We start from the raw sequence: 19,385 nt of genomic DNA, 5'->3' as shown, positions 1-19,385 counted from the left end.
CCTTAGGCACTGATTATAAATGATAAATACACAGGAAAGACACATACACGGTCAGGGTGCCCGAGGAACTGGCAAGCGGTGGACTAAATCCCGAGATCGGTGGTTGAAGGCCATTTCAAAGATCCATGCTTTCAGCAGTGCCTTAAAGGTTTATAGAATTTCTTTTCCAGCACTGAGTTGTAGGCATCAAATATAGAATTTACCCCTATATGTAGGGTTACCAGACAGCTGGATTTCCCTGGACATGTCAGATGACATCATCAACATGTGCGCTTTATTAATCCTGCTGCCTACAGAAAACCCTTGCTGCAGGTAAGCAACATTGCTCTTCAGTCAGAGAGAGAACTTTTAATGCCACGCACTGACAAACACCATTCCACCGCGGAGCTACTGTGAGGAAGATCTTTTCAGATATTCACCTGCTACACTGGAATGCAAAATAAAGCATCACCGTGGACTGCTGTTTCTACATTTTCTGCTGTGCTTCTTAAGGTCTTTTAGGTTTATTAACAACCACGAGGCATTAGTTTTCCTTCCCTAAGTTCATCACTACAATTGACAGGAAGCAAACTGCATATATAACTGAACAGAATGGTTAAGTAATTTCCCTGTAATGCTTTAAATCTTCTGTTTAAATGTTTAAAGCCAACTACTAAGTGCGCGATGAAGTGATTGCACCAGCGAGCGCTGAGAAAAGGATGCTGTATCATTGGCTTAATCTCTCTCTCTTTTCAGAATACTAAATTAGACAGAAGTCAAATTTAGAGTCTAGATACAGTTGGCTTTGTTTCCCTGCCCCCCCCCCTCCAGATCTATCTCTTCCCCTGGTCTGCCAGTAAAAGCAGTTCCCCAGTATTGTCAGTACTGTTGTGTTAAATACGTGAGGTTAAATACGTGAGGTTTCCTGTAAAAGCTGCATCTCTACAGAGCACTCATTATTTGGTTGCTTTGGATATAACACACCCTCACTAGTCTCTCAATGTGAAAAATCCCCCTCAATTGCTATTACAGTATACATCATAAAACATGCTCATTTTATGACTTCTGAGCAGAAATAATTTGCATTTAACATGGGCTTGATGTACTTTTTATTTTCCCATTCTGGGGCAATTTAAGATGCTCTCAGAACAGGTCCTAATAATGCACCAACACCTTTACTGCATGCATTGCAGGAAGTACACAATCCCATCATTAGGACGTTGTTTAGGTTAACAAAAGGTGAACCCGTAATCTGCCTATTACATTAAGTTATATTGACTTAAGATGGATGTGCGAGTCCGATATAAGCTGCTGTCGCTGGTTTACCAAAATCTGCATGGGTTGGCCCCAAAATACTTAACTGATTGTCTGGCTTATCATATTGCGCTTCCCAAACTGCGTTCCTCTGAACATTGGTATCTGCGGATCCCAACGAGAAAGAAGATAAGATCGCAAACATCAAGGGCGGGGAGTTTCTCCTGCATTGGTCCAGAGGAATGGAACAGGCTTCCGCAATATATACGGCAGCAAGGGAATATGGTGACATTTAAAGAGGTTGCTGAAACGCCATCTTTTTTTGTAAAATGAAATATGGCTGAAGAACAGATGTCTGTTGTGGCTGTGGGGAGGATGCTGTGCATATATTTTTTTTTTAATAAACTTTATTCATTTTAAAAACAATCATAGTGCATTAACAAATAAACATATATAAAATAATACAATAAAAGCACTTTACACTAACAAGTATACCTATATGAACATTTTAACCCTCCCATCCCTTTAATTAATACTCTATAAACTTAATTCTTCAAAGCCTATCCATAGTGTTATAACTTTTAAAAAATAACCTTATAAATCCCCACCCCGCCCTCCCACCCTGGATGTGTATAATAAATGAACATTAATAAGATCAATTTTTACAATAAGTCATCAATGGTTCCCAAACCCTTGAACATTTCTTATAATTTCCCTGCTGTACAGCCAACATCATGGGATGCTGTGCATATTGAAAATGATCGCTGTTAACTGTTTTACGTTTTTATTGTATTTTTGTATGGTTTGATGTTTGTTACTGTATTTATTAGGTCCGTTTGTTTGTCCTTCGCTTTGCATAAGGTGAATAATAAATAAACCCAATACAGCCTACGCACATGCTCATATCAACTTTGAAAGGGGTAGTTTTATATAAGCTTTTCTCAGTGTAAAAACCATTTCTTTGCCCAGAAAAGGCATTCAATAAAATAAGCAGCTAGTTACACACATACTTAAACGTGTGCTGCACATAAACATTCCCAACATCCTACTTTGTGCAACAACTTCAGAGCAGGTGTAAGTCTGTGCATTGGCTTAGTGTGCTCCTGGGTCTGGCTCTGGGAGTCTATTTTACAAAAGCATGTAGGGAATCTGAGGACTCTGGTCACCTCTGGGTGAACTGTCGGCGAAACTTTACCCCTTTGCATCCGGAAGCCACTCGCACCTTGCGGAGGGTTACCAGATTTTCCCGAAGGAAAATCTGGACTCATAGCCACGCCCCCCAGACCCGCCCAGTTCACAACCCCCCAGCCCTGCCCCCAGATGGCATCCCCCGCATGCACGGACACGATGCAACGCATGAAAACGCATGACATAAGAACATAAGAATTGCCACTGCTGAGTCAGACCAGTGGTCCATCATGCCTAGCAGTCCGCTCACGCGGCGGCACTCTGGTCTAAGACCAGCACCCTAACTGAGACTAGCCCTACCAGCGCACGTTCTTGTTCAACAGAAACTTGTCTAACTTTGTCTTGAATCCTTGGAGGGTGTTTTCCCCTATAACAGCCTCTGGAAGGTCTTCCTTATGTTTGAATGGAATCTATCCCCTTTCAATTTTAGAGAGTGCCCTCTTGTTCTCCCTACCTTGGAGAGGGTGAACAACCTGTCCTTATCTACTAAGTCTATCCCCTTCAGTACCTTGAATGTTTCGATCATGTTCCCTCTCAATCTCCTCTGTTCGAGAGAGAAGAGGCCCAGTTTCTCTAATATTTTGCTGTACGGCAGCTCCTCCAGCCCCTTAACCATCTTAGTCGCTCTTCTCTGGACCCTTTTGAGTAGTACCGTGTCCTTCTTCTGGACGCAGTACTCCAGGTGAGGGCGTACCATGGCCCGGTACAGCGGCATGATAACTTCTCTGATCTGTTCATAATCCCCTTCTTTATCATTCCTAGCATTCTGTTTGCCCTTTTTGCTGCCGCTGCACATTGTGTGGACGGCTTCATCGACTTGTCGATCAGAACTCCCAAGTCCCTTTCCTGGGAGGTCTCTCCAAGTACCGCCCCGGACATTATCACGTTGCATCCGCGCATGTGCGGATGCCCCTTCTCAAGCTTTTCCGGAAGCTTTTCAAAACAAAGTGACAGGTTTTGTAAAGCCATCCGGAACCCCTGGACATGTCCTCGAAAAGGAGGACATGTTCGTGGAAATCCGGACGTCTGGTAATCCGAACTGTGAGGGAAGCTATTGCAACACCGTTTACCAAAGTGGCCTGCAGAAAAGCAAGGATAACCAGAATAGCACCAAGGCCATTTTCTTTGGTGTGGATTTTTTTGGGTATCATATATAGAATTAGGCCTATAATGCATAACTCAGGACACCTACATGGAGACGTCCTGTTATAGAATTGCTCCCCTCAGAGCCTATAGCAAATCTTCCATACCATAACAGCGCAGCCAGGACTCTCACAGCAACAACCCTACTGCAAATATTGCATCCAGATCTAGAACACAAATGCATCTCTTGCTGAGAAAACAGAACAAGAAATAAAGAAATAATAATAATAAAAAATAGAGAAATAATTACAAGAAAAACAGGAGGGGTGCCACAGAATCCTAAACAGAAATTGCACACTTCCAGAATTACTCATCTTCGCCACACAAACTCTCACTAAACAGAACAAAGAACGACAAATTAGAAAGACATTTCTTGTAAAATACAAAGACATCAGAGAGGATTATTAAATATTTAAAATAAAATGCATTTTCTTACTTTGGTCATTTTATTTTATTTGTTTCCAGTCATGAAGACAGTCTACTTCTTCTTTTGCCATCCAGCTAGTCCTGGCTACCCTATCTCCCCACCCTTACCCTCTCCCTAGTCCTCCTACACCTTTTCACATTCCCAGTCCCCAGCTAGTCCTCTTAGCAGTGTCTCCCAATATCCAGCCAGTCCTCAGCCTTCTCACTCTCTGCAGTCCCCCAGCCTTCTCTCTCCCCATCCTCAGTTACCATCACATATTCTCCCTCAGTTCCTAAGCCCCAAGGCTAAAGGCCCACCTCAGTTGTTTCATCCCCCTGATCTGCAGCAGCCAGCAGCAACAACCCAGAGAGGAAGTACAGGGTCTCAAGACCTCAACTGCATCCCACTCTTTTCAAAGCAGACTTCCTGCAGGGACGAGGCATGGTTGAGATTTCAGTGCAGAGACGGAATCAAGGCCTTGCATTTCCTCTCTGGGTTATTGCTGCTGGCTATGCAGGTATGGGGTGAGGTGGTTGAGGCAGCCGCAGTCGGTGAGAATTAATGTTAAAAATCCAGGCAGTTGGTTGCCCCAGGCACGGGGCATTTTGGAACGACAGTGAAAAAAGGGCCGCCTGTAAGAAAGCTCTGGATGATAGTGTACCTTCACTGCTATGCTCCTCCCCATCACACATGAAATTTTTAGTCATAAAGTTGATATTCAGTGTGGTTTAAGCGGGCAGAAGAGACTCCTGCCTGCTTAAACTACAGAGAGCAGCTGGGTGTTGATGTTCAGAACCACTTAATTAATTACTGGCACTGAACCACCCCATCATAATCTGGGCAGTGCCAGGACAGCCTGTGGTGGAGTCAGGGCAGAGCTGAAAGATGTATGGGCACTGGTGATATTCACTGCAGGTGCCCATGTACTTAACTGGGTAGATAGGACCACATAAAAAAAAAAAACCAGTCCTATCTTTGCCTGGTTAGGTATGCAGATGTTGGCACCGAGTACTGGCCAGCACCTGCATAACTTCCGGGTCTGCTGATGACCTAGATATTCAGTACCGATGCCTGGACATGGCCTAGAATTGATTATTGGGGTCTAATTTAGCTGGTGGCAGATAGCATTGAAAAAATAGCTGATCAGTGCAGGCTGAATATTGACTTGAAAGATTCCACATTACATTTTGTTTCCTGGAGACCTTTTATGTTGTCTGAATGTATGCTATCCACCATTTTCCCAGTTTGTTCCACCCTGTCATTTTGACGTAATTGGTACACTGGTATTACAGTGTTCCTTTGGTTGTACTCCTTCCATTGGGTCTCTGAGATGTCTATTATCTGTGTATTTAACTCTTCATTTACTGCTATGCACTCTAACTCTCCTGACTTATTTTTATATTCAGCAATTTGCATACAGACAGTTTAAAGAAATATTTTTATTTGCTTTACAACCTGCTTACCATTTGATGGGGTAACTGGGAATTATTTATCTCTGTCTGTTCTTTATTTATGACTTCTGGACGCTTTCAGCTTTTGTTATAACCTCTCTGTCTTGCAGATTTTGCCAGTATCTTTTGAAGACAACTTACTCTGAACTACAGTATGTGCTCCTGAGCAACTGTTAGCTTTCTTTCAAATTCTGGTCTAAAGATACCCAGTCTCCTTTTTAAATATCAACACTAGCCTGCTGGTTCCACTCTGGTTAAGGTGGAGCCAGTCCATTCAGAGTAGGTTCCCCCTTTCTAGAATATTGACCAGCTCCTAAAAAATCTGTATATTTCTGTAAATGTTTTACTGGAGGGTCTGAATTTCAGCTTTCTGCGTACCTACAAGTCTAAATTTGGTTTCCAAAATCTCTCACACATTTCTAAGTTATTGGTAACCACCTGTAACAAGATACCTGGCTTCTCTCCAGCACTGATTAACATTCCATCTGGGTGACATGTGACATCTTCCATCTTCTCCCCAAGTAGGCAAGTTACCAAGTGATCCTCATGCCTACCAGGTACCCAGCCATTTACTTTCCTAATGATTAAATTGCCAGCTTCAAATGGCATCCTAACTAGGGTTACCATTCATCCGGAATTCCCTGGACATGTCCTCCTTTTTGAGGACATGTCCAGGGTCCGGACGGCTTTTCAAAGCCCGGCACTTGTCCGGGTTTTGAAAAGCTTCCTGTCAAAATTGCGTTGAGAGGGGGCATCTGCACATGTGTGGACGCAACGCAGTGATGTCACTTACATGTGCGCGTGATGTCATCGCATGCACGGATGCCTTCTGGGGGCGGGGCTAGGAGGCAGAACAGGGCGGATTGGGGCGGGCCTGTGGGCATGGATTTGCTTTCATGAAAACCTGGTAACCCTAGGAATCCTAACCCTTTTCTGGGCACATAACCTTGAAGATACATCCTCAGTGCAAGAGAATACTGAATTATCCAGAAGACTGCTCTCGTGCAGGATCACTTCTACCACACCCAGGTGATGTGTCATAGGAGAATGCCTTCTGGATTGAATTTTTAAATTAATTTTTATGTTTTTAAGTTAATTTTTAAGTTCAACCCAAAGCAGTTTACATCAGAAGTAATACAACAAAAGACATTACAACATGTCTTTTGTTGTATTACTTCTGATGTAAACTGCTTTGGGTTGAACTTTGTTCAAGGAAAGCAGTAAATTTAACATAACATAACCTATTAAATGCACTTCTAGGAGTCAATACATAAATTTCTTTATTTGCTATTAGAACTTGAAGCACTGCAGTGAATTTGGAAAAGAGTGATATAGCAATCCATCTGTGGCCAAACCATGTGATGGATGGTATATCGACTTTTACAGTGGTTGATGACATCACAAGGGCACATTCATAAGCTCAATAGGAACAACACATCAGGAAATAATTACTGTAGGAGAACAGCAAGTGTGCCATTTCCTAATCTATTTCTACAATTTTAGCTATCGTTTTATAATTGGAAGGTGCCACTGTTCTTCTTTTCAGAAGATCTTAAATACTCAATGCTTAATAATGCTTAATTTATGCAGCAAGTTCACTCTTCTGAGACCTCGGAGGTGACTCATTTTACATGAGCTAAACTGCTCATGTCATCATTGGTCTGAAAAAACAAATCTTCAGTTTCTAACTTTAAATATAAGTTTCCTTTTATAATGCATTCCAATAACACTTATCTTAGTGAATGTCAGCAAGAAGCACCCAGGACCAGTTAGCCACTGGCATGGGCCATGTTTCACATAGCTGTTTCATAGGCCGATCCCGATTTTCTGTTCAGGCACCATCTTCCCAGTACTCTTTTGGCATATTTCAAGATAGGAAGGTGGTGAATAAATGTTTAAAATAAACAAATAAATACACAAACATAGGGAGCCTATGAGCATCGAGAGCAGCTCAGGGCATTCAGCACAGCTCCCTGCACTAAAAACCACTATTGTGGTTTAGTAAAAAAGGAGGGGGGTATATTTGTCTATTTTTGTACAGTTGTTACTGAGTTATCTGCTTTGACCTCTTTGAAAAAACACCGGAATATAAATGATAATTAACATTTACTCTGCGTACAGTGTGCTTTGTGTTTTTTATAATTTTATTGTTGTCAGATCATTTTGACTTGGTCATTTTAAAAGTAGCTTGCAAGCCCAAAAAGTGTGGGCACCCCTGCTCTAAACGGGTGTCATCAGTGGCCTCCTTAAAAGCAGCTGCTGATTGTATGTCAATCCTATGATGGCGCTGTAAAAAGAATAAACCAAAGAAAATTGACCCTAGGCCTAGGGAATCAACAGAGAGAAAAGTCCAAGAGAAACCAAAAAAGCAATGTGGAGAGACGATGATCCTGAAATGGACTTTAATTGAAGTTCCAAATGTACATAAAAAAGTCAAGTTCCAAATAAACAATGCACACAAAAAGGTATAAGTCCACATAAAAATCAAAAGGACCTAATAGGCTAGTGGACCCAACACGGTCCACATTTCGACAAGGTGTCTTCTTCAGGGGTCCCTAAGGGTCCTATGATGATGAATACATGGCGAAACTGGTGTGTGGAGAATCAAACGCTGCTGGAACATAAGGCAATGGCAAAAGAATTGCATGTCTGGCAAAAGTAGGCACTGGAAATGTAGGCCAGGGTTTTTTAAGGCCTGCATGTCTGGTACCTACCTTTGACGTGAATCATGCCTATGTAGGTACTTTATTTATTTATCAAATTTCTTTATTTAGTTTCTATCCCGTCCTCCTCAAAAAGTTCAGAATAGGTTACAGGCTAACATATATAATACTGTATACAATTAACAGGTTACAATTTGCCATAGTTACAATACAAGTTTTTTTCCAGTGCCAGTTTTTAGCCTAACAAGACACATAAGGCACCTAATGCTACTTCTGGCATTAGCCACGCCTGCAGTGATGTTAGGCACTGGTAGGCGCCTCTGGAGGCATGATTCCATCGCCGATGTTTTAGGCACCTTGAAATTTTTTTAAAAGTAGCGTTTTAAATGGCGTTTCCCTCTTAACTTAGGTGCAACTAGGGCGCCTACCTGTACCTAAGTTAAGGTGCCGTTTATAGAATGTGGGTCTAAGTTCCTAAATTTAGGATCCTAAAAGTTGATGGCAATGGAATAGATTTAGAGCAAGAAAAAAAAAATTAGGCATGTATAATCCCCCTGGGGAATGTGCATGAAGAGAGTCTGAGTGAGATTCTCCAGAGGATTACCGAGTCTGGTTAGGCTTGTGCCTGCCAGGAGGGGAAGGAGTGCTTGTTGTCTGGGGCAGTGGTGAACCTAGGAGATGGATGTATTATGACAGCAAATCATGTAGTCTTTGTTATATCATGTGAAAAAAAGTAAAGTGACAGTAGATGAGTCACTAGGGAGTGGACAGACAAGGGATAAAAGTCTCTGCATTACTGAGCACATGATTTTTGGTTGCCCGTACTCCCTGCCAAGACCCATGGAGAGAAGGGAGTGTCCTGTGTGGCATCCACAACACAGGCTACTGTGAGAGGAAAGCGGAGTTCACCTCTGCTGGAGTAGCAGGAACAGAAAAGGAGTAAGCTCAGGTGTGTGTGAGTAAAGACTCCATGAGTAGAAAACAGAACATTGCCTGTTGTGATCTGGGGAAACCAAAAACTTTTGGTCTAGTACCACTGGGAGTGATTGAAAAAAGGTATCTGGAAACTGCAAAAAACCCACTTTCCTATAAAACATTCAAACTCCTTAAAATGCTAGGAATATCTTCATATATAGTCAAAAATATGATCAAAGACATAGAGGCAAAAAAAAAAAAGGGGCGAACCCCAAGAATGTCACCTCACCACCCAATCATTGCATATGATTGAACAAACTTCAAAAACATACTTTCTGCGCTGCTTATGCAGTCTACATGGTGATACACTTCCCCCTCCGAATCCGTGGTTTCAGTATCCGCGGATTCGGTTATTTGCGATTTTAAAACAAAAAACCCATTTAAATTTTTCAGGCTATTTTAAGCCCTGTAAGCCCCCCCCCTTAAGCCTTACCTGGTGGTCTAGCGGGTTTTCGGGGCAGGAGCGATCCTCCCATGCTCCTGCCCCATGCAGATCGCTCATAGGAAATGGCTGCCTTGAACTCCCGTAGCTCCCATAGTCTCTCGAGACTACGATGGGAGCCCAAGGCAGCCATTTCCTATGAGCGATCTGAACGAGGCAGGAGCATGGGAAGATTGCTTTTGCCCCGAAAACCCACTAGACCGCCAGGTAAGGCTTAAGGAGGGGGGAGGGGGGCTTACAGGGCTTAAAATAGCCTGGGGGAAGCGGGGGTTAGGGGCAGAACTGGCCCGAATATTATTTGCGGTTTTTCAATATTCGCGGGTCGGCTCTGCCCCTAACTCCCGTGGATATGGAGGGAGAACTGTATGATCATTTAGACTGCATAAGCGGCGAAGAAAGTATGTTTTTGAAGTTTGTTCAATCATATGCAATGATTGGGTGGTGAGCCGACATTCTTGATATTGTGATCTGAAGGCAGGTGAGATAAAGCACGTTTCCTGAGAGTGAGGACGGACAGGAAGGTCCAGTCCTGAATGCATGTCCGGCAGCTGGGAAAGAGGCCAGGAGGACCCTCTGCTTGGAGACACTGTCTAGGCCAGTGGTTCTTAACCTTGTTGGAGGTACTGAACCCCACCAGTTTCATATGCGTGTTCACCGAACCCTTCTTTATTGGAAAAATAAAATATGATTTTTACAAATTCAAAACATAGGTATACAGTGAGGGAAAAAATAATATCAATTTTGAAAACAAAAAAGTTCTCCTATATTTTGAATAATAATAACATAATAATGAAATTTACTGCAAATCAGTGTGACTTCTGCTGTTGCCTCTCAGAGACCAGTTCAGAAATGCACGGCTTTACCTTGGCAAGTGCCACTCTCATGTCATTTTCGCAACAAAGTCTGTTCCTTTTCTTCGTTTTTATGTCCAGCATCCTCGAAAAGGATTGCGCGCTATATGAGTTGGAGGTGTGTTTTGACCTCCGCCGAACCTGCGAGACTGACTCACCGAACCCCTGAGGTTCGGTCGAACCCAGGTTAAGAACCACTGGTCTAGGCAGAGTATAGCCTTCAGTTGATTTGTCAGATGGGATGGGCTGGAGGAGAGATTGACTAGTTGAATTTTTGTAAATAGTTATCTATGGAGACTTTCTGGCCAGAGAGTTATCATAGAGCAAATACCAGCAGTCAAGAAATCTTCTGTTTATATTTTGCTACCGCTGAAGCTTGTCAATAAAAGTTCCAGTTTAAAACGCATTCCTGCAGTGTGTGTACTTTTTTTTTTTAGGGGGGGAGGAGGGGGCAACTATGCTACAGGGATAGATAGGGTGGTATCTTAAACCCCATGGCCTATTGGGATTTGGCACAGCACAATAACATGAATTCTGTTTATTAATGAGCTGGTCCTGTGTACCCATCCCAAAGAGTTTAGCCACTGCCTATGGACTCTATGAGTGGGACCAGGGTTATATACATATCACTGATTTTCAGCACTAGGACCCTAACTCCCCCTTTTATAAAACCACGTTAGTGGTTTTTAGCGCAGGCTGGCGCTCTGAATGCTCTGCACTGTTCCTGACGCTCATAGAAACTCTGTGAGTGCTGGGAGCAGCGCAGAGCATTCAGCGTGCCGGCCCGTGCTAAAAACTACTATTGCGGTTTTGTAAAAAGGGGGTGGGGTAAATTAGGCTCATAAATCTAGGTAAATGAACAGTAGGCCTAAATTTAAGAGAAGAAAATAGGGGACAAATAGATTCCTAAATTAGGAACCTTAATTTAGAAGCTCAGCTCTTTTTGAATTGGGCCCAAATGTTTTATTTTCTTTTTCACATTGTTTTTGTGTTTGTTTTTTTTACTGTTTCCAGTTCTGTCGGAATGAAAACCTAAAATATTGCCAGGAGCAAACATTTTTAACAGCCATTTTGTAGCCACATCTGGCTGCGTTTAAAGAGACATAGAGGGAACCAGAAGGCTGTACACATTGCAGCACTTGTCTATTGAAAAGCAACATTGATAATTCCAACATACTGCATGTGTCACCACATACGGCGTTATTCTGCCGGTGATTGGAGTGCTTGTTATTTTTCAAGAAGTTCCTTTTAAGATATGTTTTCTGACTAGTATCTAATCGAATGTTTTAGCTCCTGAGGAAGGTTACGAAACAGAGCTCTGTCGAGCCGAGACTGCTACAGTCAGATAAGTTTACTTTACATTGAATGAATTGTTACAGAGGGCCTAATGAATTTTGATCCGATCTGAGCCGAGATTACTTCTTGCCAGATAAGTTTACTTCACACCGAATGAACTGCTATAGAGGGACTAATGAATTAATGAACTTTGAACATTGAATCATATATTGAATTACTGAAGAGTATTGAATCTAAGTGAACTCCTTTCAACATTTCAGTGTTTTTTTATGAACTATTTACTATGAATTGGGACTTTGCAGCTTTGTTATCTACTCTTGAAATTTTCTAACAGATGAAATTTTGAATGATAGAGATTTTTAAATATACATACACTTATATATAGATAATTTTTATATTTTTCTGTTTTTAACACAAAGGCACTTTACACTTTGCACTTTTTTTGATCATTGCACTTTATAGGCAGGACCTTTTGAGCCACTGGTCTTGTCCTCCTATTATTTTCTCTTAAGAGTTTTTCATTGACCATCTTAGTATTCACACTATTAATAATTGAGACCACATGATGTACGGGGCAGAGCTTATTTAGGTTTAAAACCTGGTGCTGGTCACCTATGAGTTTCTGCCCGGGGGTCTAAAAAGCCATTCAATACTGATTCAGGCCCGTACTTAGATGTCTCATCATTTATTTTTTATTATTTTTCTTATTATCTTATTCACTATTTGGCCTGTGAATACTCTATGAGAATTTAATATTAGGCACTGTCTATGCTTTTTTTGTTATATTATTCTCCACATACTATCCATATATGTGCCCATTTCCATCCAGCCTTTCACAATCTCCAAATTCAAGCAGCACTTAGATGTCTGGCACAGCACCAAATGTTTTAAGTGCCATTTGAAAAGTGACCTCCTAAAGTCTATAGACTATGTTAAAAATACAAATTTCACATATAATCATACACCCCCTCTTTTACAAAACCGCGATAGTGGTTTTTAGCGCAGGCCGGCATACTGAATGCTCTGCGCTGCTCCCAACGCTCATAGGAACTCTATCACGGGTTTGTGAAAGGGGGTGGTGGGAGATATTTAATACAATTCTAATTATTTTTTTTAATGAAGTTTCTTGTTTTCTGAATATGTGTTTGTCTTATAACAGCAGTACTGATGTTTTAAATGCACTTGGCTTCATTTTACACCTGTTTACATTGCAGTGTTCATCTAAAAAGGGAACCTATATTGTGTCATATGTGCCTTGTGTGCATACAAGGATATACTTACATACATATGCAGATAAACACATATCTTTCTTGTATATTTAGACAAAGAGCGACATACACCTCCTCTGTTTGTGCTGGCCACGGTGTTATATAGATGGCGTCTTCACTCCTTCCATTTCAGTAAACTGAAACCTGTTATTAATGTGTTTAACAGAAGTACTTGTTAATAACTAGATAATTTTAAGATGTTAGGTTCATGCCATCTGTTAATCTTTGTTGTGATTAAAGAGGTAATCCTAATACCCATTATTCCTAATGACAAGACCTAGCAGGCTTAAAGCATTAACCGACAGAATCCGAAGAGAGGAAGCATGGAAAGCTATCAGCAATCTTAGCCACAATTGAAGAACTGGCCCGTCTTCCACACAACAAAAGTGATACAAAAGAATTACACCCTTACTAAGGTCTATTTCCTCGTATAATCACAAAATGATTTTTCTTAAATATGATAATAAATCACAGCAAAAAATCAATGTGGCAGGGCCCAACTGCTATGGCCTGATAACACATCAATCAATATTTAGTATTTAGATTTTAATTAATACATAGCAGAGCAGAAGCCTTTTAAGAGAGAAATATTATCTCAGATAAAAAATCCTGCACGGTTAGCATGCAAAAGTTGTTGCTCATATCTGTCATTGATCAATTGGCTGAAATTGTGATTAAAAACCCTTGAAAATATCAGAGGAGAGCACAAACAGATTGAGCCAAAGTGTGTCACAGGAAAGACTGCTTGCCAAGCCACTAAGCACAGAATGCAAGGAAAACCTGAAGGCAGGAAAGCATCAATGGAATATATATCTCTTCACTCTGCACAATCAATTCACGCAGTCACAGAGCTCAGAATTCTTGTTATACAGGAAAAGTCAATAGCACACTGCATAGATTGTACTGGGTATCATATAGGGTTTAAAAATTAAAAAAAATAACAGATTCTTATACAAAATAAAGCTCCGGATGAAGTGGAATTCAAGATAAACTGGCTTCAATTCATCCCTGCATGAGGTTTAACAAAAATCTGGCCAAAAGAGAAGCATCACACTGGCCCTCTCATTCTATAACAGGTTACCTAAATTTAAGTGCCACTTGCGCAGTTAAATTTATAGAGTACTGTAATTCATGTGGAGATGTATATACATATTTGCATAATTGGCACTTAAGTGGCATTCTTTAATATAGGTTCTCAACACACAATGGAGGCAATTCTATTAATGGCACTCAAAAATCAGTGCTGAAAATTTTTTACACGAAGCATGATTCTATAAATGATGCTTTAAGCTGAGCCACAAAAATACGGGGGAGAGGGGGGAATACAAAACAGTTAACTTCAAAGTAATACTGGGAAAATAGAGGCAGTCATAAACAAAATGAACCCAGATATATATCAAATGAAAAATAAACAATTTCTCACATATGCAGTATGTAGTTGAAAAAATATATGATCAGAGACCTGAAGACCAGTTGAGGGGACAACCATATGTGTTAGGTCCCGCCATCCAATCATTGCATATTATTTTTAGAATCTTTTTTTAATTTTGCAAATACTCAGTTTATGAAAGTATAAAGCTATTTAAAGCTGACATCTCATAAATCTTCATAATATTTTTGAATCTCATGGTCAGGTTCCCTGAAGCAACCCGAGAAACATGGTCCATGTTGGGACCCAGGAAGATTAGATTAGATAAATGTCAGCTTTAAATAGCTTTATACTTTCATGAGCTTAGTATTTTTTCTTTGAAAAGTGATTGGTTTGCAAAAAAGAAAAATAAATAAATAAATAAATAAATAAATTCTAAAGTAATATGCAATGATTGGATGGTTGTCCCCTCAACTTGTCTTCAGATCTCTGAGCATATACTTTTCCAACTACATACTGCATAAATGAGAAATTGTTTATTTTTCATTTGAAATATATCTGGGTTCATTTTATTTATGATTGCTTTAAGCTGAGCACCATTTACACAATAGTGCTTAGCGCTGGTTTCTGTGCCATAAAAACCATATGCTGATTGATTAGCGCAGAATTTCCATGTCAATATTCTGCATGGAAATTGGCACCAGCATCGGCGCCAACATTGGTGCGTAACGCATGATGACATTATCTGTGTATGGCAAGTTGCACGTGTAATTGCCAAATAATGCTAATAATTGATTGTTATCGCCCAATTATTGTTACTGATTGGCTCATTAAACAATTAAATTATGAGTGGAATTTGGGCGAGACCCCTGTAGTGGCTCCATGGTTTGTGTTGAAAACTCATGTGATTCCTTCTTCACCTCCATCCCATTGCCATCCCCACCACTGCTGCTGTTTCCCCAACTTACAGCAGTTACATGACCCCAGTCTTCAGATGCATGTTATTGGCTCTGTCAGTCACATTGGATGTGAACATTTTATAAACAAATATACCACAAGTGCAAGCTTTGAAAGTAATTGATTCTCAGTCGCAAAGTATGGTGATGCCAGGTGAAAAATTACAGTTATTATATACATTGGCTGGTTTTATTCTACAAAAGAATTACTTTTTGTTTGAAGACAGATGATTTCTGCAGGTCAAGGGTGTGGTTATGGGGGTTACAGTAGCTCCGTTGGTAGCCTGTTTATATTTGGAAAAATTTGAGGAAGAATATATTTATTCCTCTTTATATGAGGGGCCACTAAAAAGTTCTCATCCCAACCAAGAAGAGGATGATGTAGAGCCATGAAACTTACAAGTGATGCCACACTTTTCTTGACACTTTTCATTTCAATGATATGAAATGAAACAAAAACTGTCAAGAAAAGAGTAGAATAACTTGTAAGTTTCATGGCTTTACATCATTCTCTTCTTGGTTGGGATGAGAACTTTTCAGTGGCCCCTCGTATACTGTTACAGAAGCGATTCATCAATGATGTTATTCTAATGTGGAGTGGGACTCATTCCTCTTTAAATGAATTTTTGAGCTATGTCAATCAATGTGCAGTTTACATTTCATATAGGAGGCTCTGTAATACAATTTTTAGACATAAAGATAACTGTGGATCAACAAGCATTTCAAACAACTATATACTGTGTATAGAAAGGATATAGGCTGAAACACCTTGCTCCATTACAGACGTTATTATCCTTAACAATTATGAGATGGCATACCAGTGGGATAGTTTTTTTTGCATTTGAGGTAACTGTGTTAGCCTGTACAAGAATACAAAGATCAAGTTCTACTTATGGTAACAAGATTTATACAGTGTGAATATCCAAAGATCTATAGTGAAGCGGGCTTATAAATGTGGACTATATGCTAATAGGGATTGGTTGATGAAGCCTAAAGAACAATTGATGAATAAGTAGCTAGTGTGCATACTTCTATAATCAGCATAAGCTATACAAATATGTAAAATCATCTATAAATATTGGTATATATTAAGCTACCATTTGGTATTTTCTGAAATGCCTGGAATAGCCTATAAATAGACAAAGAACTTGGGTAAAATTCTTAAAGGGTACTCCTATAGGGGAGGCCAACATGTGGGACTAGGACATTGTAAGTGTGGGCATTGCGGTTATTGTGAGTATGCACTGGAAATTAATCATGTCCAACACCTGAAAACATGAATTACATTCTACAACTGACAGTGACACCATTCAGGTGGTATACTTAATTCAATGTCCTTGTAATATGTTCTATATTAGCCACATTAAGAGAGAGAGAGATAAAAAGCCACAAAAAGGAGCATTTAAGTAATTTGAGACATTAACGAGAGCCCATAGGAACTTCAATTTGTGGTACTTTTTCAGATTCGCCTGCCTTGGGGAGGGGAAGGGGTTACAAAATCAGCCAGATATTAAAAGAAAAAGAGCAGCTGTTTATTTATCTGTGGAACCTAATGGCTTGTATAAGGAAGTGGAAAGGTTGACATTCTAGTAATAGAAACTACGATAGTTTAAATTAGTGGGGATTGTTTCAGTCAATAGGACGATAGATATGGCATATGATGATGTCATTGAAAAAAATGACAGGATACAAGGGTTGGAATTTTTTGTCCATTATAGAAAGAGACTCAAGATAAGGTGCTCACCCTGTGGGAAGTTCTGTTGGAATGTTAGTAATTATATATAGGAGGTTAAAAAGGATATAAAAATAGATGTTATTGTTTTTATATTAAGAATACATGATTTGAAGCTCAGATCTTTGAAGACAGTATTGATTGTTAGATCTTTGAAGACAGTATTGATTGTTTTGTTTTGTTTCAAACTGTATTCTTCTATAACCCCCTGAAGAAAAAGCAGTGAAACACAGTGTTGGGGTTAAGTTGGCAAATCAAGGTTTGATTGGAGAATTGCAAAATGCATTGGATAAAATTGCACCAATAAGAGAGATAGTGATTAAGCCAGGATATAAACCAAGGCCATGGATAACTGAGCCACTTAGAAAGTTAAGACAGGAATTAAGACAGACAGAAAGAGTATGGAGAAAATCTGGTAGTGTTGTCAAATCAAGGTTTGATTGAGATTGAGCAAATCTCAAAGGATGATCTATTTATTTAAAAATTTCTACTCCACCTATCAACTAGGCAGATTTCAAGTTCACACACATAATGAAAATGACACACTTAAACAAATTCAACGTCTATGCACAATTTAAAATAATGCAAAATATCAAAGTTTCAGTTCAAATGTGGTCCTTGTGAAAGTACTACCGACATCTCTATATTTATAGAATGCTTTAACAAATAGATGGGTTTTTAGCAGTTTTTTAAAAAGATTTAAATTCAGATCACAATCTCAATGAACCTTTTATTGCATTCCATAGTTTTGGGCCAGCTACCAAAATCACTGCCATCCAGGTCTTATTATAGTATACATCATGAGTTTGTTCAAGGAACAATCTCATTGCTGTTTGTGAACGTAACTCTTGTTTTGGCATATATTATCTCAGCGCTCGAGTCAAATACTGTGGTGCCTCCCTGTAGAGCATATGATGTATCATGTTCAAAATTTTGTACTTAATATGGTACTCAATGGGTAACCAATGTAGTTGCTTTAGCACTGGTGATATATGCTCATAGTGTGGCCAGACCTGGCTCGGACTGCAGGCAAGATTTTGGGCGCCTTTGATTTGGTTGGTGAAAAGAAAAACATAGAATTTTTCTGGATTCAGTTCAAAATAAGGCTTACACTTTATTTGTTCACAAGAACCCCCCCCCAAAAAAAAAATATCAGACTTAAATCCAGTGATAATTTCCTTGCAGTTCAGTCTTCACTGCCACCAGGGTAAAGCATGCATTCTCATTATTGTATTTCCTTTCCAAGTTCATTGCCACCAGGCTTCATTTGCCTTTAATGCTAATGTCCAAATAATATGATAGTCTCTGTTGAGACCCCTACCCGCAGGTAGCTAGGTTCCCTCTTAGGGAGCGCTCGCCAGCTTACTCCCCTCTCTTAAGGCACTGCCTGTTATATCATAGCCAGTCCAAACAATAAACCAAAACAGTTTTCATTGACTTTTGGCTTCTCAGCTTTTACTGCTTTTCTCTCTTGGGACTTCTCCCGTTCTGCCTAAGCATTGGGGGTGGAAACAAAACAACCCTTCCTATGCCCCACCCAGGACCGGATTTAGATGAAAAGAGGCCCTAGGCTATTCCACTTATGAGGCCCTTTCACCTCCCATTTTTAAGTTTGTAAATTACATGAGAGATAATAAAATACATCATTACTGTGATATATATTAATATGTTAAATGAAACATGTTGTTATTGGTACTAACCTTTATAAAAAATGTGACACGGATAATAAATAAAAAAAAGTCGAGAACACTTATTTGGACATTTATTCTCAGCACCATATATAGGACTTGTAACAATAACTAATCAAACATAACACACAACATTTACAAAGAAGCAAAATTCAAATAATGAAAATCTTTGACTATGAAAATAAAATACGCAATAAAAATTATCATATTTTCTATCAAATTAAATTAAATATATTCAATACATTGAAGATTAAACCAAATTCAATTCAGATAAATTTATTTCATTAATAATTCGCATTTAAAGTTTAAGTATGAATTATTATGAATTTTAAGTCTCAAACTAAACCAAAAATGGAACTTTATTCAAACAAAATCCAGATCACAAAAAAGAAAATATCAAAATTGTATATCATATTAAATTTTATGTTAATAGTTATTTTATTTAAGAACTGATTCAATCCAAGTATACATTTAAAACGAAATAGTAGATTAGAAGAATTTCTTTCTAAACTTTTTCACACAGAATTCTTCTATAAGTTCATCAAAATCTATTTTTCTGAAGGTCTCATTTTCGATGCACAAAATACTCAATGAAGACAACCTCGTCTGGGTCATTGTACTTCTTAATTGATTTTTGATATTTTTAAATCTTGAAAATGACCTTTCTCCAGTACAATTAGTGACTATTAAACTGAGAAACGGCCGTAAGATTGATTCCACATTG

This window comes from Geotrypetes seraphini, chromosome 2, assembly GCF_902459505.1.
Source record: "Geotrypetes seraphini chromosome 2, aGeoSer1.1, whole genome shotgun sequence".
Lineage (NCBI taxonomy): Eukaryota > Metazoa > Chordata > Amphibia > Gymnophiona > Dermophiidae > Geotrypetes > Geotrypetes seraphini.
This window is presented reverse-complemented; position numbering follows the sequence as displayed.